The sequence below is a fragment of the Corvus cornix genome, chromosome 13 (assembly GCF_000738735.6).
Source record: "Corvus cornix cornix isolate S_Up_H32 chromosome 13, ASM73873v5, whole genome shotgun sequence".
NCBI classification, from domain to species: domain Eukaryota; kingdom Metazoa; phylum Chordata; class Aves; order Passeriformes; family Corvidae; genus Corvus; species Corvus cornix.
This window is the reverse complement of record NC_046343.1, coordinates 12,222,425-12,242,287: the sequence shown is the minus strand read 5'-3', so window position 1 is coordinate 12,242,287 and position 19,863 is coordinate 12,222,425.

The following is a 19,863-nucleotide window of genomic DNA, read 5'->3' as shown; positions in this document are numbered from 1 at the left end:
GATATAGATACAGATGGATTGGAAATGGACTCGCCTCTCACACAGGAGGCTCCTTTATCACCAATAATATCGGGACAAATCCTGCCTGGCTCTTGGCACAGCCTCTGACTGCACGAACAGAGCTGGGAGCGGGGCTGCTTCCAGCCAGCAGCTCGTTCCCAGCTCAGCCCCTGGCACAGGGAGCGGGGTGCCAGCTGCTCGAGGTGTGAACATTGTCAGGAATGGCATTTCGGGAGCCCAGGTTCCAGATCTGCTCCCATCTCCCTCCACAGCAAGTGCAGCTCTTTGCTTTGCAGCTTCCCGTTCCCAGCTGGGGCTGGATGCAGGAGGGGAGGAGAGGGAAAACTCCGGGGGAATGAGGGAAAGGCTCTGCCCTCAGGGGCAGCATCTCATCCTTAACAGTGACAGAACAAGGGGGGACAGTTTGAAACTAAAAGAGGAGAGATTTAGGAAGAAATTCTTTCACCCCCTGCCATTGCAGAGACACCTCCCACTGTCCCAGGCTGCTCCAAGCCCCAATGTCCAGCCTGGCCTTGGGCACTGCCAGGGATCCAGGGGCAGCCACAGCTGCTCTGGGCACCCTGTGCCAGGGCCTGCCCACCCTCCCAGGGAGGAATTCCTGCCCAATTTCCCATCTGAATCTCTCCTCTTTTACTATAAAACCAGTGCCCCCCATCCTAGCACCGCCTGTCCATGTCAAAAGTCACAGGGAAGAATTTTTTCCCCAATATCTGATCTAAACCCATGCTCTGGCAGTGAAACCATTCCCCATTGTAAATAATCCCTCCTTGCAAACCATCTCTCTCCATCCTCCTTTTGGCTCCCTCAGGCCCTGCAAGGCCCCAGTGAGGTCACCCCAAAACTTCTCCTCTCCAGCTGAACAATCCCAGCTCGCCCAGCCTCTCCTCCCAGCAGAGCTGCTCCATCCCTCTGCTCATATGGGGCCCTAGAAGCATTTTGGGGCCAAATCCAGCCCTGGAGGTGCTGCTGTGCCCTGGTCTGACCACAGACCCAAAAATGAGATCCCCACACCCTGCAGGGACCCACTGGTGCTGTCACAGAGGGAAAATCCTTCTGGATTTCTGGAAGAAGCATTCCCTGGCACAAATCCTGATTTCTCGTGCACTGATGCTCCTTGCAGGTGAAGCACAATTGACCTCCTGGCAGTCTGGGCAGGTGTCAAAGGCTTCCCTGCAGTATTTGGGCTGCGCTCGGGCCAGGAGGGGGAAGCTGCCAGCGCTGCTCTGTCACTGCCTGTGGGGTTTCTCAGGTGTCAGCTCTGAGGGATGTAAATGCTGCAGACATCAGGTTATTCAGAATTTGGCTGATTCCCTTTTGATCTCGTATTTGTGTCTTTTCCAGGGCTCGGGATGTGTTTATGCACCCCACCCCCCTTCATTTCATTCTTCCTTTCTCCTTCTAACTCTAAACATCCCTTTTAACTTCTAAAGATAGGGCAATGCTGTGCTAGGGAAACAGTAATTCTGCAATTTGACCTAAAAATGGGAATGTTTGGAGGCAGGCACTTCTTGGAATGCAGCTTGGGAATTAGGCACAACTTCCAAAAGTCCAAATGCAGCCTTTGTGCTGGGCAGAGGGGTTGGTGACCCAGGAACACGGGCACTGGGGCTGGAGTCCAGGGGCAAGCAGGAGGCTGAGCTGGAGATGGGATGGGCTCGTGATGGCTTTGATGGCTTTAAGGAGCGTCATGGCAACAGTGGGAGCTGGATAATTAATATTGCACACGGAATTACAGCGCAGGCAGAGCTTGAAATACACCAAGTGCCCCTGCGTGGGAGCCTGCTCTCCCAGCTGGGTGGGGACCGTGGTATTTCGGGATCACAGAGCCATGGGAAAGGGCAGGGCACCTACAGCCGTGCTCCAGCTGACCCTGTTTCTGGCACAAGGTTTGGCTTGGGGACACAAAGCCACGGGAAGGAGCAGGGCACTGCTGGGAGCAGGGGGGCTGAGCTCCCAGCTGAGCTTCCCAGCAGGAGAAGCGGGATGGCAAAGCAAAAGCCTCTCTGGAATGTGTCCTGCAGGCGAGGGGAGTGAGCCTGGCAGGACTTTTTTGGTGCCTTGCTCTGATGGGAGATTTCTGGGAAGGGGGAAACTGGTGGGGGGCAGGATGGGAACATGGGAAAAGCCCCTCCAGGAAGTTCAGGGGTCTCTGGGGGAGTTCAACTCCGTTCTGGCAGAGCAAATCCACGAGCAGGGGCAGGGTCACCACTCCTGCACTGCTCCTCTCCTCCAGCCTGGACATCCCAGCTCTCGCAGCCTGGACATCCCAGCAGAGCTGCTCCATCCCTCGGATCATCCTGGAGCCTCCTCTGGCCTGGCTGCAGCAGCTCCAGGCCCTTCCTGTGCTGGGCCCCAGGGCTGGGGCAGCTCTGCAGGTGGGCTCTCACCTGAGGGGGCACAGGGGCAGAATCCCCCCTCCCCTGCGGCCCACGGGGGCTCTGGGTCGGGACAGGTCCAGCTCTCACCTCCAAATCCTTCTCCTAGGGCTGCTCCAGCTGCTCATCCCAGCCTGGGTTGATCCCAGCCCGGTCCCTGTTGCTCCCTTGCCCATCCTGCCCCTGGGTCCTCGCTCCAGCTGAAGGCTCCGTGTTCGTCCGGAGGAAGCAGCGCTTCCAATCCCTTCCCAACCCGCAGCAGGGATGAGGGATGAGCTGGATTTCCTCCCCGGAGTTCTTCAGCGAAGGCAGAACACACAATCCCCCGGGGTGAGGCTGTTCATTAACGCCGGGAAGGGGCTGCTCGGTGCCGGGGAGGAGCCCGGGAGTGCCGCGGGAGCGGCTGGAATTACCTGGACTTGCCTCGCCCTGCAGGATCGGGAGGCTGCGAGGGAGCGGGGTCGGGGCTGGAATTGCAGCGGCAGTAACGAGGAGCTGGGGAGCGGGGCTGATAAGCAGCGAGATAATAAACTAATGAGAGGAGGGCCGGAGAGCAGTGTCAGAGGAGCGGCTGAGGAAGCTGCAGGTACCGCACAGGGAGCAAGAGTGGGCCGGGAAAGAGCCGAGGAGAGGCTCGGGAAAGATGTATGGCATGAACGGAGCACTTAATGCTGATAATAATTGGAGCTTGAGGGTGTGCTTAGTGTATGAATAAAGTAATTAACCAATTAAAAATGCACAAGAGACACATGATGGAAAATGATAACCAACAGGAAAATGATGGATGCCCTGCACGGGGGGCTGGAACATTCCCCGAGTTATCCAGGAGAAGTGTGAGCATTCCCGATCCCGGCACGTGGAGACCCACTGGGTGCTCTTTGAGCACTGCTGGCCCTGCCACCTGCTGAGCTGCCTGGGTGACAAATTGCCTGGAATTAATCCAACCCCCCCTGTTTGCGAGGAGCAGACTCTGGGAAATGTGTGCCATCCGCAGTGGCTGGCTCGGGAATGCCCGAGCATGTGGCGGAGCCCTGCGGGGCAGCTGCGTTCCAGGGACACGGGGTGCCTGGAGGAGGAGCAGCCAGCACCGGGTGGCACAAGGAGAAGTCCCCAGATGAGCCAGGGGGATCAATCTGGTGGTTCACCATTGGATTTTCCTTTGTTGGAGCCTTTTTTTAAGACCACTGCCAGCATCAGCCACAAAAATGGAGATTTCACTGACTGTCAGTGCCTTGTTTTGAATTCTGCTGCAACAATCTGCACCCCTTGTGTTTATATTTCTGGTTTTATGGTCATCATTTCCTTTCTTTTCCAGATCCAACCCACTGGGAATGGGTGTGGAGTCAGTCAGGGCTTATCCTGCAGGACCCGCCACCTGCAGAAAAACTGGGAAAGTCTTAGGAAGGTGAAAAAGGAAAAAAAAATACTGGTGGGAAAGGTTTAAAAGAGTGGGTGCCAGACAGGAGAACCACATATCCCTGTCCCTGCATCCCTGCTACAGCTCGCCCATCTGTAGCCAGGAATTCCTGAGTGCTGGATATTTCACTGCTGATTTAGGAGGTGTTCCTCATCCCCTGGATCTGGCTGAGACCTGGAACTGCTGAAGGCTGAGTGGCTGTGCCACAGCTGGAGCCGCTGGGAGCCTTGCTCTGAACATACGAGCTCTCCTTAGAAAAATTTGCCCACAAAAAAGAAAATAAAAGGGGAAAAAAAGGCAAAAAAAAGAGAAAAAACCTCACGAATGATATGAAAGAAAAACCAAACAGGGAGCAGGTGCCTCGAGCTGGGTATCTCACACTAATGGATCTGTTTAATCTTCATAAAGCCCTTCACGATGCAGAACCCGGCGCAAACGAGTTCCTGAGGATCCCAGAGCGATGGGTTTGGGAGCAGAGCAGGTGAGGACGTTCCCATGTCTGGGCTGGCTGCAGCCTGGCACTGTAAATAAAGCAGCTCCTGCGTGGCAGAAAATGAGGAAAAAACAAACCCAGGAACTCGCTGAGGAGCTGCACTCCTGCAGGCAGCCAGGCTTGGAGCTGGTTTGAAACCTCCCTGCTCCTTACGGGCTTCGCTCCGAATTCAGGGTGTGTTTGCCTCGATGGCCAGCAGCCAAATCCCATTGAATCCCAAAGTACACCCCAGCCATGGAATGGGTAGAGCAGGACGAGCCTCACATCCCTGCAGGGATCACTGGGAATGTGGGCAAGGGGCACCAGCTGGTGGGTGCTGGGCCAGTCTGGAGCCACCATCCCTCATTTTGGAGCTCTCAGGATGGGGTTTTTTTGTGGAAAAGGGGAGATTTGAGCAGAGGACCGAGGGGCTCTGGCTTCTCCAGCAACTCAGGAAACCCCTTTCCAGTCTGGGCGAAAAGGAACCTGAGCTGTAACGATGCCCCTTTGCCATTCCTCAGCAGCTCCCCTGGGATCAGGGCAGTGATTCCCATTCCCTCATGGGAGCTGCTCCTTTCCTGGGATCGGGGCAGTGATTCCCATTCCCTCATGGGAGCTGCTCCTTCCCTGGGATCGGGGCAGTGATTCCCATTCCCTCACGGGAGCTGCTCCTTCCCTACGATCCAGGCAGTGATTCCCATTCCCACACAGGAGCTGCTCCTTTTCCTGGGATTGGGGCAGTGATTCCCATTCCCTCACTGCTCCTTCCCTGGGATCCGGGCAGTGATTCCCATTCCCTCACGGGATCTGCTCCTTTCCTGGGATTGGGGCAGTGATTCCCATTCCCAAATAGGAGCTGCTCCTTTCCTGGGATCGGGGCAATGATTCCCATTCCCTCATGGGAGCTGCTCCTTTCCTGGGATCGGGGCAGTGATTCCCATTCCCTCATGGGAGCTGCTCCTTCCCTGGGATCAGGGCAGTGATTCCCATTCCCACACAGGAGCTGCTCCTTCCCTGGGATCGAGGTAGTGATTCCCATTCCCTCACGGGATCTGCTCCTTTCCTGGGATCGGGGCAATGATTCCCATTCCCTCATGGGAGCTGCTCCTTTCCCTGGGATCGGGGTAGTGATTCCCGTTCCCTCATGGGATCTGCTCCTTCCCTGGGATCGGGGCAGTGATTCCCGTTCCCTCATGGGAGCTGCTCCTTTCCTGGGATTGGGGCAGTGATTCCCATTCCCACACAGGAGCTGCTCCTTTTCCTGGGATTGGGGCAATGATTCCCATTCCCTTACGGGAGCTGCTCCTTTCCTGGGATTGGGGCAGTGATTCCCGTTCCCTCATGGGAGCTGCTCCTTCCCTGGGATTGGGGCAGTGATTCCCGTTCCCTCACTGCTCCTTCCCTGGGATCGGGGCAGTGATTCCCATTCCTTCACGGGAGCTCCTCCTCAGGGAGGAGTGGAAGCTCCTGACACCAGGATTGGGCTGCAGTGCAGTGACAGTGGCTCCAGGCCCCCTTTGAACATGGTCCTCAGGGATTTGGGATCCACACCGATGGGCAGCCGCTCCAGCCAGGAGCCCAAATCCCACTTCTTTGTCTCCCATCTCCCAGAATATTTGAAATGTCTTGGTAAATTCCATAAATGTGCATGAAGCTGCTGTGATATATCCACATACCCTTGCTTTTCCAGGCCGAATCCAGGTGCAGTCCCCGTTTCCCACTGGAGCTGAGCCTCTGGAGCTGCTGGATGACCAAATCAGGGACTCTGTTCCAACCCCCCCCCAAGTCTTCTCCCGATATGACCTGAATGATTTTTATGATTTTATTTCTAATTAATCGTTTCCCTCTGCCCAGTGGAGCCTGTGGGGTGACCCCAGACCACGTAGGACTCTAAAAGGACCCTCCACATCAGCTAAAAAATGGGATTCTCCTGGATTAAACGCTGGAAGTCCATCTGACACTGCAGAAAACACTTCCCTGCCTTGCCAGTGAATGGGTTTGGTCCCTGGAATAAATGAGTGGGAATCCACAGCTTCGGAGCGTGCTGCAGATATTAAATCCCATTGTTTCGTGCAGCACTGGGAAGCTCTGGGATGCTCCATCGCCAGGCACAGTGTGAGCACCAACTGGGAGCAAACAGCTCCTTCCTGCAGCAGGCAGGAGCAGCTTAATGGAATTCTGTTCCTGGCAGAGAGGAAGCCAGCCCGACCCCCTCATTTTCCCTGCCTTGAATGAGTTTGAGATCTGTGTTATTGAAAAGGGAAAAGGAAAAAAAAAAACCCCCTTGAGTCAAAGAGAAGAGGTTTGCGTTCCTATCCTCATCCACAAAACTGCCTGGGAACACACACCGCTTCCAGCCTCGCATTCCCACTGCTGCTTTGTTTTAGGATTGAGGGTTTAGGGTTGAGGATTGAGGTCCTGATCCAGGGGAAAAATCCTGTGTGGATCTGGAGTGATGCTGGAGGAAAGATTGCATTTCTCAGACAAATCAAGGCCTTGCTCAAATCCTCCTTCAAGTTGCCCTGAGCAGGAAGATTCCTCTGCCTCTTCAGCTGAGCTAAAATGGCTCTTTTCCCCAGATAAATCCCAAAATCTCCTTATCCCCGTGGAGCTGAGAGTCCCCACCCTGCCCCAGGGCAGCGCTGGGGGATCCAGCAGGATCAGGACATCCTTTGGATCCCCTCTGCACCCCACAAAGCCTTCCCTTGATGGTGAGGGATGCAGGGAGGATGTGACACCACGGAAGGCGGGATCCCGCCTGGCATTCCTGCTGGGAAGCATGGGACAGGGGTGGAAGTGTAGCTTCACAATGAGCCATGTGTGGGATTATTTGGGATAATAATCCCAACGATTGCACCGTTAATGTCAACAATGGCCATAAGGGTTCTTGCGAAGGATAACGAGCTCCGAAAGGCTCGGAAAGGTTTTGTGGGATCCCCGTCCCCTGCACAGGCTGGGGTCAGCCACATCCCCATCTCCCAGGTAGCCCTTGGATAGCGCGAATGGGGCCTTTCCCTGAAAACCACCCCACACCTTTCACATTTTCCATCCCTTTCCTGCTGCATTCAGCTGCTTCAGCACAAGGACAGGGCACAGAGGGCACCTTGTTTTGCGTGTCCCGGGGCACCTCCCGCTCCCTGCAGACGGAATTCCTGCCCCTGCTCCTCTCCGGCGCTTCCCGAGGGAGCGGCAGATCCCGAGCATCTCCCGCCACAGCCGCATCCCACCCACGGGCACGGCGACCAAGCGGTTCCCACGGCGGGCAGCCCTGCGAGGAGGAGCCGATTAAAAATCTCCTTTGTGCAAAAAATGTCAATATTTACATTCTCCCAGTGAAGTTGTTCTTTTCCCGACTTTCTCCCAGAAGTGCCTGTTAGAAGTGTTTTGAAAAGCCACGGACCTAAGAGCAACACAACCGGCGACTGACAGAATTAATAAAAGAGAGGCTGGGACTTAAGAAAATAAGATGATATTAACGAGATAATTATCTCTCATCAAATTAGTCCAGAGGGAGCTGAGCCAAGCTCCACTCAGGAGCCTGGAAGGGAAGGAACTGGCAGGGGAAGCGGTTTGTGGAACAACAATAGGAACACTCTGCCCTCGCGGAGGAAAGGGCTGCGAGCAGCGAGGCTCCGCCGCGATAAGCACTTCGGAGATGCGGGCACGGGCAACCTTTTGTCTGCCGAGCTGCCAGCGCTTCCCAGGAAAGCGGCGCCGCTCCGCAGCCTGCTGAGGGAGCTGGGACCTGGGAAAGACCTGCAGAAAGACCTGGGAAAACACCTGGGGAAGCAGCCGGGATGCGGGAGCGGCTGTGCCGCCAGGGATGTGCCACCAGCAGTGCCCCCATCCACCCTCACCCGCCTTCCCTGCTCTCCGCTCCTTCCCTGCATGTTCCCCTCCGCTCCCGAACCCCGCCGGGTTTGTTTCCGTCCTGCGCCGCTCTGGATTTAACCCGGATTCAGCCTCGCTCGCACTGATCTCATCTCTCTTTTTATCTCCCTCTTTTGCCACCGCAAAACGAGGGGGTAGGAACCCCCTGCGAGCACGCCCTGGCTGATCCTGGAGGAGCTGAACATGCCAGGGGCGATTTGGGAAAAGCTCTCCCGGGAAATTGGGCGGCGGGAGCGCGTCCGGCCCCCCCGTGTGCCCTGCCCCGAGCATCACCGGCAGCCTGCGAGTCAGCGGGCAAATCCCAGGATACAGCTCCGAGCGATTTCTATTCCAACATCCAAATATTTCCCAGGACTGGACCCTAAACCCTCTCCTGGGGGAAATCCCTGCCCGGAGCTTCCCCCTCTCACCACCCGCCAGTCTCCAGGAGTTTATAAACACTCGGTGCTCTCAGGCTTCTCGAGCCGTGTGTTTGTCATTCCCGAGCCGCCTTTGGGGCGCTTTAAGTCGCCCATTCCCATTCTTTGTCGCCGTTTGTGCGGCAGCCGCGTCTCTCCGAACACAAAGCCCTCGAGGCTTTGGGTGTGCTCCGCTTCGTCCCCTCCCTCGGAGCCTCTGCCTTTGTGCGCTCCCCTAGATGGCAACTTAAGACAAGCGTTTATCCAGCCGGGAGTGGCTCGGGAGCACCGGCTGGGCACAAAGGCGTGGGATGGGAGCAGGGATGGCCGCAATTTGGATGGACTCACCCCGGTGCTGTCGGGGACCAGACCAGCTCCGGGTTGGGTGAAACCTTCTCTGAGGGTTTCTTTGAGTCTCCGCCCGTTTTGCTGCGCTGGGAATGTCACAGAGCCACAAAGCCAGCTGGTGTCTTTGTTGTGTTTAACAGGGACTGGGAATTCACGGAATCAGGGAATCCCAGACTGGGGCAGGTTGGGAGGCTCAGCCGGCGGCACCTCCCTGCCCCAGCAGGGCCATGGCAGAGCCCAGGGCACAGCAGTGTGCCCACACAGCTCTGCAATATCCCCAGCGAGGGACACTGCACAGCCTCTCTGCACAATCTGCTCGGGGCCGGGCCCTGCCCAGGGCAGCAGTTCTGCCTCCTGGGCGGGGGAATTGCTGGCATCAGCTCCTGCCCATCCCTCTGGTGCCACTGCTTGGATGCTTCCGAGATCCAGACCCGGCTGTGCTCCCGCTCCTCATCTCCAAGAGCTGCCCCCACATTCCAGCCTTGGCTCCTGCAGGCAGTGGGAGGGGTCAGGTGTCCCCCTGTCCCATGGCAGGTCCCATGGGAATTTCCAACCCCCTCCCTGCTGGCACAGCCTCCCCTTGCTCTACCCACCCGTTCCTTCCTCTCCAGCTCATCCCTGTCCTGCCCTTCCCAGAGCTGGTGAGGATCTCACAGGATGAGTTTATGGGGCTTCCCCTTTGGAGCAGGTCCCCTGAAATGTCTGGAAAAGGGGGCACAGACGGTTTTTCCAGGCAGACCCTGGACCTACAGAGCAGCAGCCTATATTTATTTATAAATAAATAAAATCCATTTATTTTCCCAACAAAATAGCTCGAGGCCGCTGTTCGAGTGCTTAAAAGCATGAGGTTTGTGCAGGTCCTCACTGGGAATTCAGGGGTCAGGGGGATCCTCACTGGGAATTCGGGGATCTGGGGGATCCTCACTGGGAATTCAGGGATCAGAGGGATCCATGCCCTCACCAAGCAGTGGGAGAGGGTGACAGACTCTGGGCAGCCCCTCAGTGGGGACACGCAGACAGGGCGGTGGGGACAGTGCCAGCTGTTGTCCGGCTGCAGAAAGGCAGCCCCAGCTCAAGGTGTCACCCCCCAGGTGCCCAGGGCTGCCACGCTGGCCTGGAGCCACCACCTGAGAGCCACCCATTGCCACCAGCTGAGAGCAGGGACCCAGTGTCACCAGCTGAGAGCCACCCAGTGCCACCGCCTGAGAGCCACCCAGTGCCACCAGCTGTTGTGACCACAGCTCCGAGCCCAGAGGAGCGCCCTGGTAAATACACGGATGTTGTGGAGGGAATGAATGAGGAAATGAGTGGATGAGCGCTTCTGGCTTCTCCTGGCTCTGGAGGAAGCCGTGCCCTCGCTGTGTGCCAGCCTGCCCAGGGCTGCCGAGTGCAAAGCCATCTGAAAAAAAATAAAAGAGTAGGAAAAACGAGTCAGTGAGCTAGAAAATGCCTGGGCTGCTGTGTGAAATTCCTCTGCACCAGCCCTGTCACTCCTCCTCAGCCTCGCACCCAGCTCTGCCTTTGATGGGCGTCTCTGGGTGTAATTAAAGGTGACAGGGTGCTGGGGACACAATGGGGTGGGGCTCCCGGCGTGGCACCCCGGCCACCTCGGCGCTGCCGCTGTCCCTTGGCTCCGTCTCCTGGAGAGCTGCCAGCCACTTGCCCCCGAGATCACAGCCAGGGCAAGAGGCAAAATGTTTGGTGCCACTTCCAATTAGTAGATTATTTTATCTCCCGGTTCCCGGCTCCAAATCCGTTATGGCGGCTGGGAAAAGCCTCCCGTGGCGGAGGAGATGGATGCACAGGAGATTTTTTTAATTTGCAGGAGGGGTGGAACATCCTGCTCCCAAGCCAAAGTGTGCTCCAAGCCCTGCCCTGCGTGGCCTGCGGGCCCCAGCCCCGCCGGGATACTGGGAGCACTGGGAAACCTGCGTGCCGAGGCGGGGTTTGTGTGTCACTGGGACGTGTGCGTAACCATCCCTCGCCACGGGAACTGCTCCCGGCTCCCCACGGAGAAATCCGACCTGGCACGGGGAGCCCCCGCTGGGAGAGCCCCCCCAGAGCTCCGGGAGACACATCCTGGATCTCTCCAGAGCCCAGTGTGGAGCCTGGATCTGCATCTCCCGATGGGAAGGGGGTTTAGCCCTTGGAATTTTCCACCTGGGCCTCCCTTTCAGACCCCCCCAGGCAGCACCGAGCCCAGTCCTCAGGGAAAGGGAGCAAGGACAAATTCCAGAGAGTAAAAGGGTTGTTTGTCCAGAAGTTTGGAGGAGATGGAGGTGTGAGGGGGCAGCGAATGGGGCTGGAGCCACCTCTGGAGCTGCAGCTGCCTGGGGGGTTTCGGGTGGGCTTGGCCCCCTTTGCCAGCCCCCCACAGTCCCACCTTTCTCTCTCCTGCCATTGCAAAGTCTCCTCTGGTCCTACAGACACCCTGGGCTGACCCCACCACCCCTCAAAATCCTGATTTTCCAGCTCCCAGGACCACCAGAACTCGGACACCACGTGCCAGGCCCAGGCCCAGCAGTGCCAAGTGCCCGCCTGGGTGCAAAGCTCAACTGCCAGAGCCAGGATGGCAAATATCCCAGGGAAAACCCGGACAGGAAGGATTGAACGTTTGATAAAAAATGTTGCTGAAGGTCTTGGAGCACATTCCGGGTTCATGGCAGGGTTTTGGCACCTTGGAGCGGCTGCTGAGTCCCGTCAGGAGCCAGGCGAGCTCCTGGGAGCTGTGCAGATGTTCCCTGGAGCACAGACAAGGCTCTGCACAGAGCCTTAAACGCATTGAAATGAGTGGCAAAGATAAAAGAGCAGAGATAAGCGATAAGAACTCACATATGACAGCAGCACAATCTTCAGAGCTGCAGCAGGAGCAGGGAAATGGCCACATTCAAATTCCCGGAGAATTATCTGGCAAAACAAGGAGTAATTACTCCGGCAGGAGATAACTCTCCCTTCCCTTGCCTCGCTCTGCACACTCGGCTCCAGAGGAAGTTCGGGTGACCTGCAAGGGGCATCTCCACACAAAACGAGCCTCGGAGCCATCGCCGTGAGCAGGAGCAGGGGCAGGAAGGCTCCACATTCCCTGCAAGTCTCGGGGGTTGCTCCCGAGCTTGGAGCTGTGCTGATGCCAGGCATCTGTGCACTGCACCTCCTATCTGCACCTCCATGTCTCCCTGGGATCCTGCTCCCGGGAACAGCCGGGATGCGTCCTGCTCTGGGCCTGGACACCCGCTGGAGCTGGCGAGTGCCAGGGAAGGGTTTCTTTGTCAGCAGGGCGAGGCAGCACTTACAGCTGCCCCGGGTGTCGCCTCCAGCAGCGACAAGGAAGCTCCTGTTCGAAGGCTTCCCCAGCCACGGATCCCATCTGTTCCTTTGTGTTCCATTCCCTGATGGATTTGTGAGCTGGCAGTTTAGGGAATCACCTTCTGGGCTCACCTGAGCAGGGCCACAGAGCCCTGCCGCCCCTGTGCCACAGGCAGGAAAGGCTTTTCCATGGTTAATCCTGCTGCTCCACCGTTCCGTTTGATGTCCCTGGTTCTTCCTCACCACTTAACAGGGAAAACCCATTCCCGGGTCATCCTGAGCTCGCTTTTAGCCAGCTCTGCTTTGCTCAGCTCCTTCCCTGAAAGGCCTTTTCATGTCCCCGAGCGCTTCCATCTCTGTCCTCTGCCGTGCTCCCGCTGCTCGCGGGAGCTTTGGAGATCAGAGCGCCGGGAATGCGCGGGAATGCTCAGGACACTGGGGCAGAGCAGGGCTTTTTTAATCACCCAGACCAGGGAATACACCCTCGGCTTCACCTGTGCCGCCGCAGAAGCCGCTGGAGGAGCCTCCTCCACTTTGAGGGCGAGTAATGAGGAGCGCCAGGACCTGCTGGAGTCATTCCTTCCTGATCCAACACGGGAAGCCTCGCGAGTGGTTTGGGAGCTCCTGGAGCCAACCCTGTGGCCCATCCAGCTGGGAATGACACGCCGGGGTGAGATGAAAAGCGTCAGAGTGCACAGAGAGGCGAAGCAGAGCTCTGCCAGTGCGCAGTCATCGCGCTCGGCTGTCTCCTAATGCCTGCCTTTGAAATGCTAATGCGCTTTTAAAGTAGGTAATTTTCATGTAACTTCTACCTACAGGACTCAAAGAAGGTGTTTATTACAATCCTGCCTGGCCTGGGGCACCGCTAATGAATTCCAGAGACTTTCCATGACCGAATTCCAGCCCGGCTGCCCAGCCCGGGCTCCTCCCTGCCCTTTGGGCCGGCGTCCTGGCACACGGCAGGGCTGGCGCGACACCTCCGTGCCCTGCTGTGCCGGGATAGCAGCGCCGGGATCGGGAGAGGAGCAGCAGGACCAGCCCTCCCTGACCCACAGCTGCGCCTCCCGCGAGCCACCAGCCCTGCCGCAAATCCCAGGATCTGCGGGGCCATGGGACGTCTCCTTTCATTTCACCCCAAAAGCGGGATTCGCGGGGTGGATGGCTTGGAAAAGCGGGCAGCGGCTCGGTTTCCACCCAACAGCACCTCCAGCACGCGTCCAACAAGCAGCTCCATCAGAACGTTCCCAGAGCGCCACCACAACGCCGGGAATCCAGGGAATATTTGGACGGCTGCTCCAAAAGCCGGCTCCCCGCCCCAAGCTTCATCTCAATGTTGCTTTTCCCGGCGTGTCGGACACGCCGGGAATGCGTCAGAGCCCTCTTGGAGAAGGACGGGGGATGTTCCATGAGCATCTGGAGTCAGAGCGTCTGGGGGCTGCTCGGCAGGTCCTTCCCTCCCCCGGGAAGCAGCTCCGGGGTGGAGCAGGGCTCCGTCGGGCTCGGCCGGTTCGGGAGGCACCGGCGAGGCTTGGGACATGCAAAGAGCCAGCCCCGGGCTCCGTGCGGGATCAAAAAAGCCTGGGAAAATGAGCGTCGGGAAGGTGCTGATGTCCCGCGAGCAGCCCGCTTTGAAGAGGCACTCCCCAAACGGGCGGCCCGGGGAGGAGGACACGGAGGTGGTTTTGGGTGGAGCTGAGGTTTGTCTGCTCGGCCCAGCCGTGCCTGGAGAATCCCACAGCGCTGCCGATCCCGCGGATCTCGCGGGGACGCGGCTGGGGCCCATCCCCGCCCTGAGTCAGGCAGAGCTTTCTGGCTGACTTGGCTTCGTGTCCCGCTAATCCCGGGCAGCGGGGCCGCCTGGATTCCGTGGTCTGGTGTGAGTTATGTGCACAAAACGCGATTTGCTTTGCTAACGGTATTTGGCCACTTCGGTGCCGGGGAACTTTTCAGAAATCATTACCATGCACTCGGCTCTTTAGGTTTTTTCCTCTCTTCTGAGGCAATTTGTCAGAAGGGATTTTTTGACAATTTCACTGAACCATGCTCGAGAGCACGTTAACCCCTCCAGAGCTTCCTCCTCTGCTCTGCTTTCCCTGGGATTTGTTCCTGCTGCCTTAGCAGGAGCTGCAGGGATCAGTGGCTGCATGGATAGCTCTCAGCTCATGGGGATCCACATCCCAAAGCCTCCCTGGCATGCCCTGCACATCCCAGTCCTCAGCTCGGCGGGTAATGAGGTTCTCTCCTTCCTCAGGGACACCCAAACAACGGGATAATTGCAGCGGCACTAGGAGGGATGGCTCCGGAAGCACTGAACTGGGGAGCACCCCTGAGCACCAGTTGCCTCCCAGCTGGACATGGAGAGCTTCCAGTTCTCATCCCAAAAAAAACCTCTTACAGACCATCCACGTGCCTCTTCTCAAGGGATTTTCAGGATGTGTGTGAATTCCAGGGTGGAATCAGGCCTTCAGACAGCTGAAACGGGAAAGGGTTTGGGGTTATCCCGGTCACTCAGATTTTCCTTTGGGCCTTTCATCCCTTTGGGCCTTCCAGGTGCTGGGTGGTTCCCACTGCTGGGAAGGAGGCTTGGAACCCTCCACCAGTCTCAGACACATTCCAGGGCTTTGCTGCTCCGTGCAGGCCAAGACTTCTCCTTTGGGAATCCCGGAGCCACTCCCTGGTGCTGAAGGTGGGGATGGAGGTGGCCAGGGAGGGAAGAGCTGCTGGGATTCCTCTGGAGCCAATCCCATCCATCCGTGGGGTGTTGGAGAGCCCAGGACAGCTGGGAATGCTGTGCCCCATGAGCCTCAATCAGGGGAGAGAAGCGAGGATTTCCCTGCTGCTACTTTGCCTGAAAACTCATAAAATCATGGAATGGGTTGGGTTGGAAGGGACCTGAAAGATCATCTGCACCCCACTAATTAAGGGGCTGTCTCAGCAAACCCTCCTCCCACCCCCTGCACACCGAGGATGTTTTTCCAGAGCTGGGGCTCCTGCAGCCACTGCTGCTGCTCTTTGGGAAGATCTTGGAATGTGCCAACCCCTCCTGCTGTTTCCTGAGAGTGGAAATGAGTTGGGAATCTTCCCGAGGCCCTGTCCTACATCTGCAGGAGCTGCTGGAATTCCCTCGGAGCACTCACGGCCACTGACACCCACCCATGCCGCCAGATTTATCCACATTTCCATTGTCCAGCTCTGCAGCGCCTGGGCTGCTTTGGAATGAGATCCCAGGAGGATGCGGATCCTGGAGGAGCCAGTGAGGACATCCAACCGCAGAGCTGCTGCAGTGGCCACTGGTTTGGGGGGAGGGACCCTCAGCTGAGCAGGGCCGTCAGGCCGGAAAAAATTCCTCCCTGGAACGGTGGGCAGGCCCTGGCACAGGATGCCCAGAGCAGCTGTGGCTGCCCCTGCATCCCTGGCAGTGCCCAAGGCCAGGCTGGACATTGGGGCTTGGAGCAGCCTGGGACAGTGGGAGGTGTCCCTGCCCATGGCAGGGGTGGCACTGGATGAGCTTTAAGGTCCCTTCCAACCCAACCCATTCCATGATTCTGGGATCCCCAAAGTTCCCAGGCAGCTGTACCATCCCTTTCCCTCCTGACCTGCTGTGCCTTCCCTACCTCTCCTGTGCCAGCCTGCTCAGGGCTGCTCCCAGCCCTTCGTTATTCCTCATTATTCCAGGAATTCCCATCACCTGCCGAGCTTATATTCCAGCGAGGTGAGTCTGGGTATGGATTGCTGGGCTCTCCCCTGAGCAGTGTTTGTCACCTCCAGGGCTGATCCTGGTCTCCATGATTCCCGCTCTGTTGGGAGCTGGCCTGGGATGTGCTGGGGGCTGCTCCACCACGGGAAGGGGTTTGTCCTTGCAGGTCCTTGAAACCCAGTGTCCTGTCCTGTGGAATCGCTGCTGGATCCAGCCCAGCCAGCAGCTCCAGGCTGGATGAATCGCCTGGAATTCTGCTGAGCTGAGCAGGCTGCACTTACCTGGAGGTGCCTCGGCTTTATCAGACACTCTCCTTCCCCCATTCCCTATTATTGTATCGAGTGTCCTCCTCATTTGTGGACTCTGGAATCCCAACACTGCTGGAGCTCCAGCCCCTCTGGCACCTCAGGAGCTGCAGGACAGTGATGCACTGAGGGAACATCAGATAAGAATCCCAGAATCCGCAGCCTCCTCCATCCCGCGCCTCCATCCCGCGGTTTCCTGTTACAGACTCGCCAGTGAACCTCTCTGGGATCACTTTCCACTTAGGAAAACCAGGCCCCAGCGCAGGGATTTCGATCTGTAACCCTCCCAGGGCTGTTTGCTGCTGCCGCGGCCACAGAGCTGGGCAGGGAAATGAGCTGGGAAAGCTCCCACTCTGTGAAAGCGTGGAAATATCGGGAATGTCACTTTGCCACAGCGTCACTCGCTGAAGGGAACCAAATCAGCTCTGGGAGGACGAGTCCTGCCTTTCCCCAGGAACTTTGGGATGGCTGAGGTTTGGTTTCCAGCACAGGCTGTGGCCTCTTGACCCCAGCACCCCCATGAAAAGCCTGGTGTGGTTTGGGAGTGCTGAGCTGTCCCCAGGGGCCTTGGGGACATCAGGGATTTGCCTCTTCCCACTGTGCGCCTTACGAGGTGACATCAATTAGGGCACCCAGCTCGCTGGGAGATTTACCCAAATTAATCAATCCGTCATTAATCAATCCATTACGAGATTTCAAACACAGCTGAAAGCCAACCATCTCTTCAAATCCTAAGTGAAGTAAGTTGGATCGAATCCTTGGAAAATCACCTGGACTAAAGGAATTTAGGAAGCCGCTGGATTTCCCGTGCTGCTCACAGCACCAAAAATGTTGATTTTTAAATTTTCTTCTTTAAATTGAAAAGGCAAAATAACTCAGATTAAACTGAAGACCCCAGGCACCACAACACGGCCCAGGCTGGCTCCAAACCATCAGCGACCTCCTGCCCCATTTCCACATCTTTTTGGGTCGGTCCTTCTCTGGATCCTGTCCCCACAACCCAAGTGTGGGGAAGGACATGGAGAATTCACTTTTCCCTGTGAAAATGTTGATTTTCACACCGTGGAGATGTCCTGGTGCTGCCTCCTCAGCCCACAGGACTGAGGGAACACTCCTGGAAAGCTGAGGAATGCCCCTGGAAAGCGGCTGCAGACATTCCTTGGCACGCAGAGCCGGGATGAGGGTTCAGGGCCCCTCTCTGTCCCAGCTCCTCTTTTCCTGATGCCAACAACGGCACCTCTGCCTCCAGCTGCTGCTGCCTCTTCGCATTCCTCGTGCCTTCCTGGATGTCTTCTCAATCCCTTCCTTCTTCATCTCTTGTGTCACTTCACTTCCATCCCTCCTCACTGCCCCTCGCTGCCCACTTTTCCAGCCTCTCCACCCGCTCATCCCCAGCTCCTCTTAACTCCAGGGTTCCCAGAGGAAGCACCTGGAAGAGGAGCCCTCGCTCTCAGCGCTCCCACCCGCTGGAAGCTCCTCCGTGCCCGTTTTCCCTCAGGGAATGGCAGCCCCCTGCCCCCTCCAGGCAGCTGCTCCCTGTGACGGGCTGGGGCTGCTGAGTTGCACAGTCAGGCGTTTGTCACTCGGCATCTTGATCGCTGTCACTTGGGTGATCCTGAGAGCTGCTCCCAGCCATGTCCCACTCCCCTGGGTCTCTGCTGCATCCTTCCCGACCCACTGGTGCGGGGATAATCACAGCAGAGAGCTGCGGACGGGCTGGACGGGCAGCAGAGGCTCCTCTGGCCAGCAGTGAGTGATTAACGGGGATGGCACTAATTGGGGTGATGCCCCTGTGCCCGTCCCAGGTTTGCGGGTCGATAGCTGTGGGCAGAGCTGCTCTCCCTGGGTTTCTGGGATAATGCACCACAGGGGAAGGTTCTTCCCTTTGTTTGCCTTAAATGAGTTGCAGGATAATTTCATTTTGTTCCTGCATAATGAGAAGTCGGCAATAATCACTCAGTAATCACCTTCCCCGAGCTAGGCCTGGCTCTGCAAGGCTCTCACCATGTCCCTCTTCACTCATCTCTCTCTGAGGCCAGAGCTTTTATTGCTCAGTTCCATGCAAGAGAGTGTCTGTTCTTCCTGCTGGGAATGATGTTCCCCTGCTTCCTGGTGCTCCCAGAGGTGCTGCACCCTCAGCACCCACACAGGGCTCCTTCCCTGTCACCCCAGGTGTGCCACCTGCCACCCCGGAGATGCCACAAGTTCAGCAGGGCTCTGCTCTGGGGTGAAGTCTTCAGTTCCCTTTTGGGAGGGTCAAAGTGGAGACCACGGTTTTCACCCCTGGCTTGTGCCTGGCTGCCAGGAGGGTCCCGTGCCCAGGGAGAGATCCTAGAAATCATAGAAATGCAGAAAATCACCTTGTTCCACCCCTGCCATGGGCAGGAACACCTCCACTGTCCCAGGCTGCTCCAAGCCCCAATGTCCAGCCTGGCCTTGGGCACTGCCAGGGATCCAGGGGCAGCCCCAGCTGCTCTGGGCACTCTGTGCCAGGGCCTGCCCACCCTCCCAGGGAACAATTCCTTCCCAGCATCCCATCCAGCCCTGCCCTCTGGCAGTGGGGAGCCATTCCCTGTGTCCTGTCCCTCTATGCCTTGTCCCCAGTCCCTCTCCAGCTTTCCTGGAGCCCCTTTAGGCCCTGCAAGGGGCTCTGAGCTCTCCCTGGAGCCTTCTCCTCTCCAGGTGAGCACCCCCAGCTCTCCCAGCCCGGGTCCATGGCAGAGGGGCTCCAGCCCCCGGAGGATCCCATCCCCGGATGGGCAGGCCCGGGGTGATCTCTGTGGTCAAATTTGGGTCTCCAGGCACAGCAGGAGGGTGACTCGAGCTCCAGCTCCTCAGGGCACTGCCGGAACAGGTGCCAGGGAGGGGATGAGGACCCGCAGCTCTCCCTGCCCACTCCAGGGAAGCCTGGAGCCAATTCCCGCTGCTCCTGCAAGACTGGAGCCGCCTGCCCTGGCTGTGCCCAGAGCGCTCAGAGAGAGGGACGGTGCCTTGGGAATGTGCCTTAAGTGGGGAATTAAAGCGCATTTGCTGTGTCCCCTCTGGGCTATGCTCTGTCCCTCTCCTCTGGGATGGCAGCCCTGGTGACAGCGCCCTGCGCAGGGCCGGCTCCGGAGCCTGCGCAGGGAATCGTGTCCGAGCCCCGCGGGAATCGCAGCTTCGCTCCAAGGAGGTTTTGCCGGGAATATTCACAGAAACTTGCCTGGAAAAGGGGGTTCGGGAAAGCCACCTCCGGGAATGGGAGCGGGGGCAGGGCTGGAGCGGGTGCTGGGCTGGGGGATGGGGCACGGAGGTGTTTCTGCCGTGTGGGTGTGAGTGAAGCGCTCCTGCTGTCCCTGTCCGTGTGCGGGGGGGGGTCACCCGGCCAGGGCAGGGCTGGGAAGGATTGAGCGGGTCACAGACACCGACCGGGGCAAGAGGAGTTGGCAGCGCTGCCAAGGTGCCTTTGGGGGCGAAGGTGGGCACAGCGTGAGGGCGACTGCCAGGACACGGGGCGATGGGATCAAATCCAGCCGGGAGCTCACAGCATCCACGCTCTTCAAAAGCCCCTCAGGGGCTCAGCCGCAGAGGTGTGGGGAGGCCCAGAGTCATTTTGGGGCTTTAAAGGGGACACCAGGGCTGGGTGGGGGAGCTGCC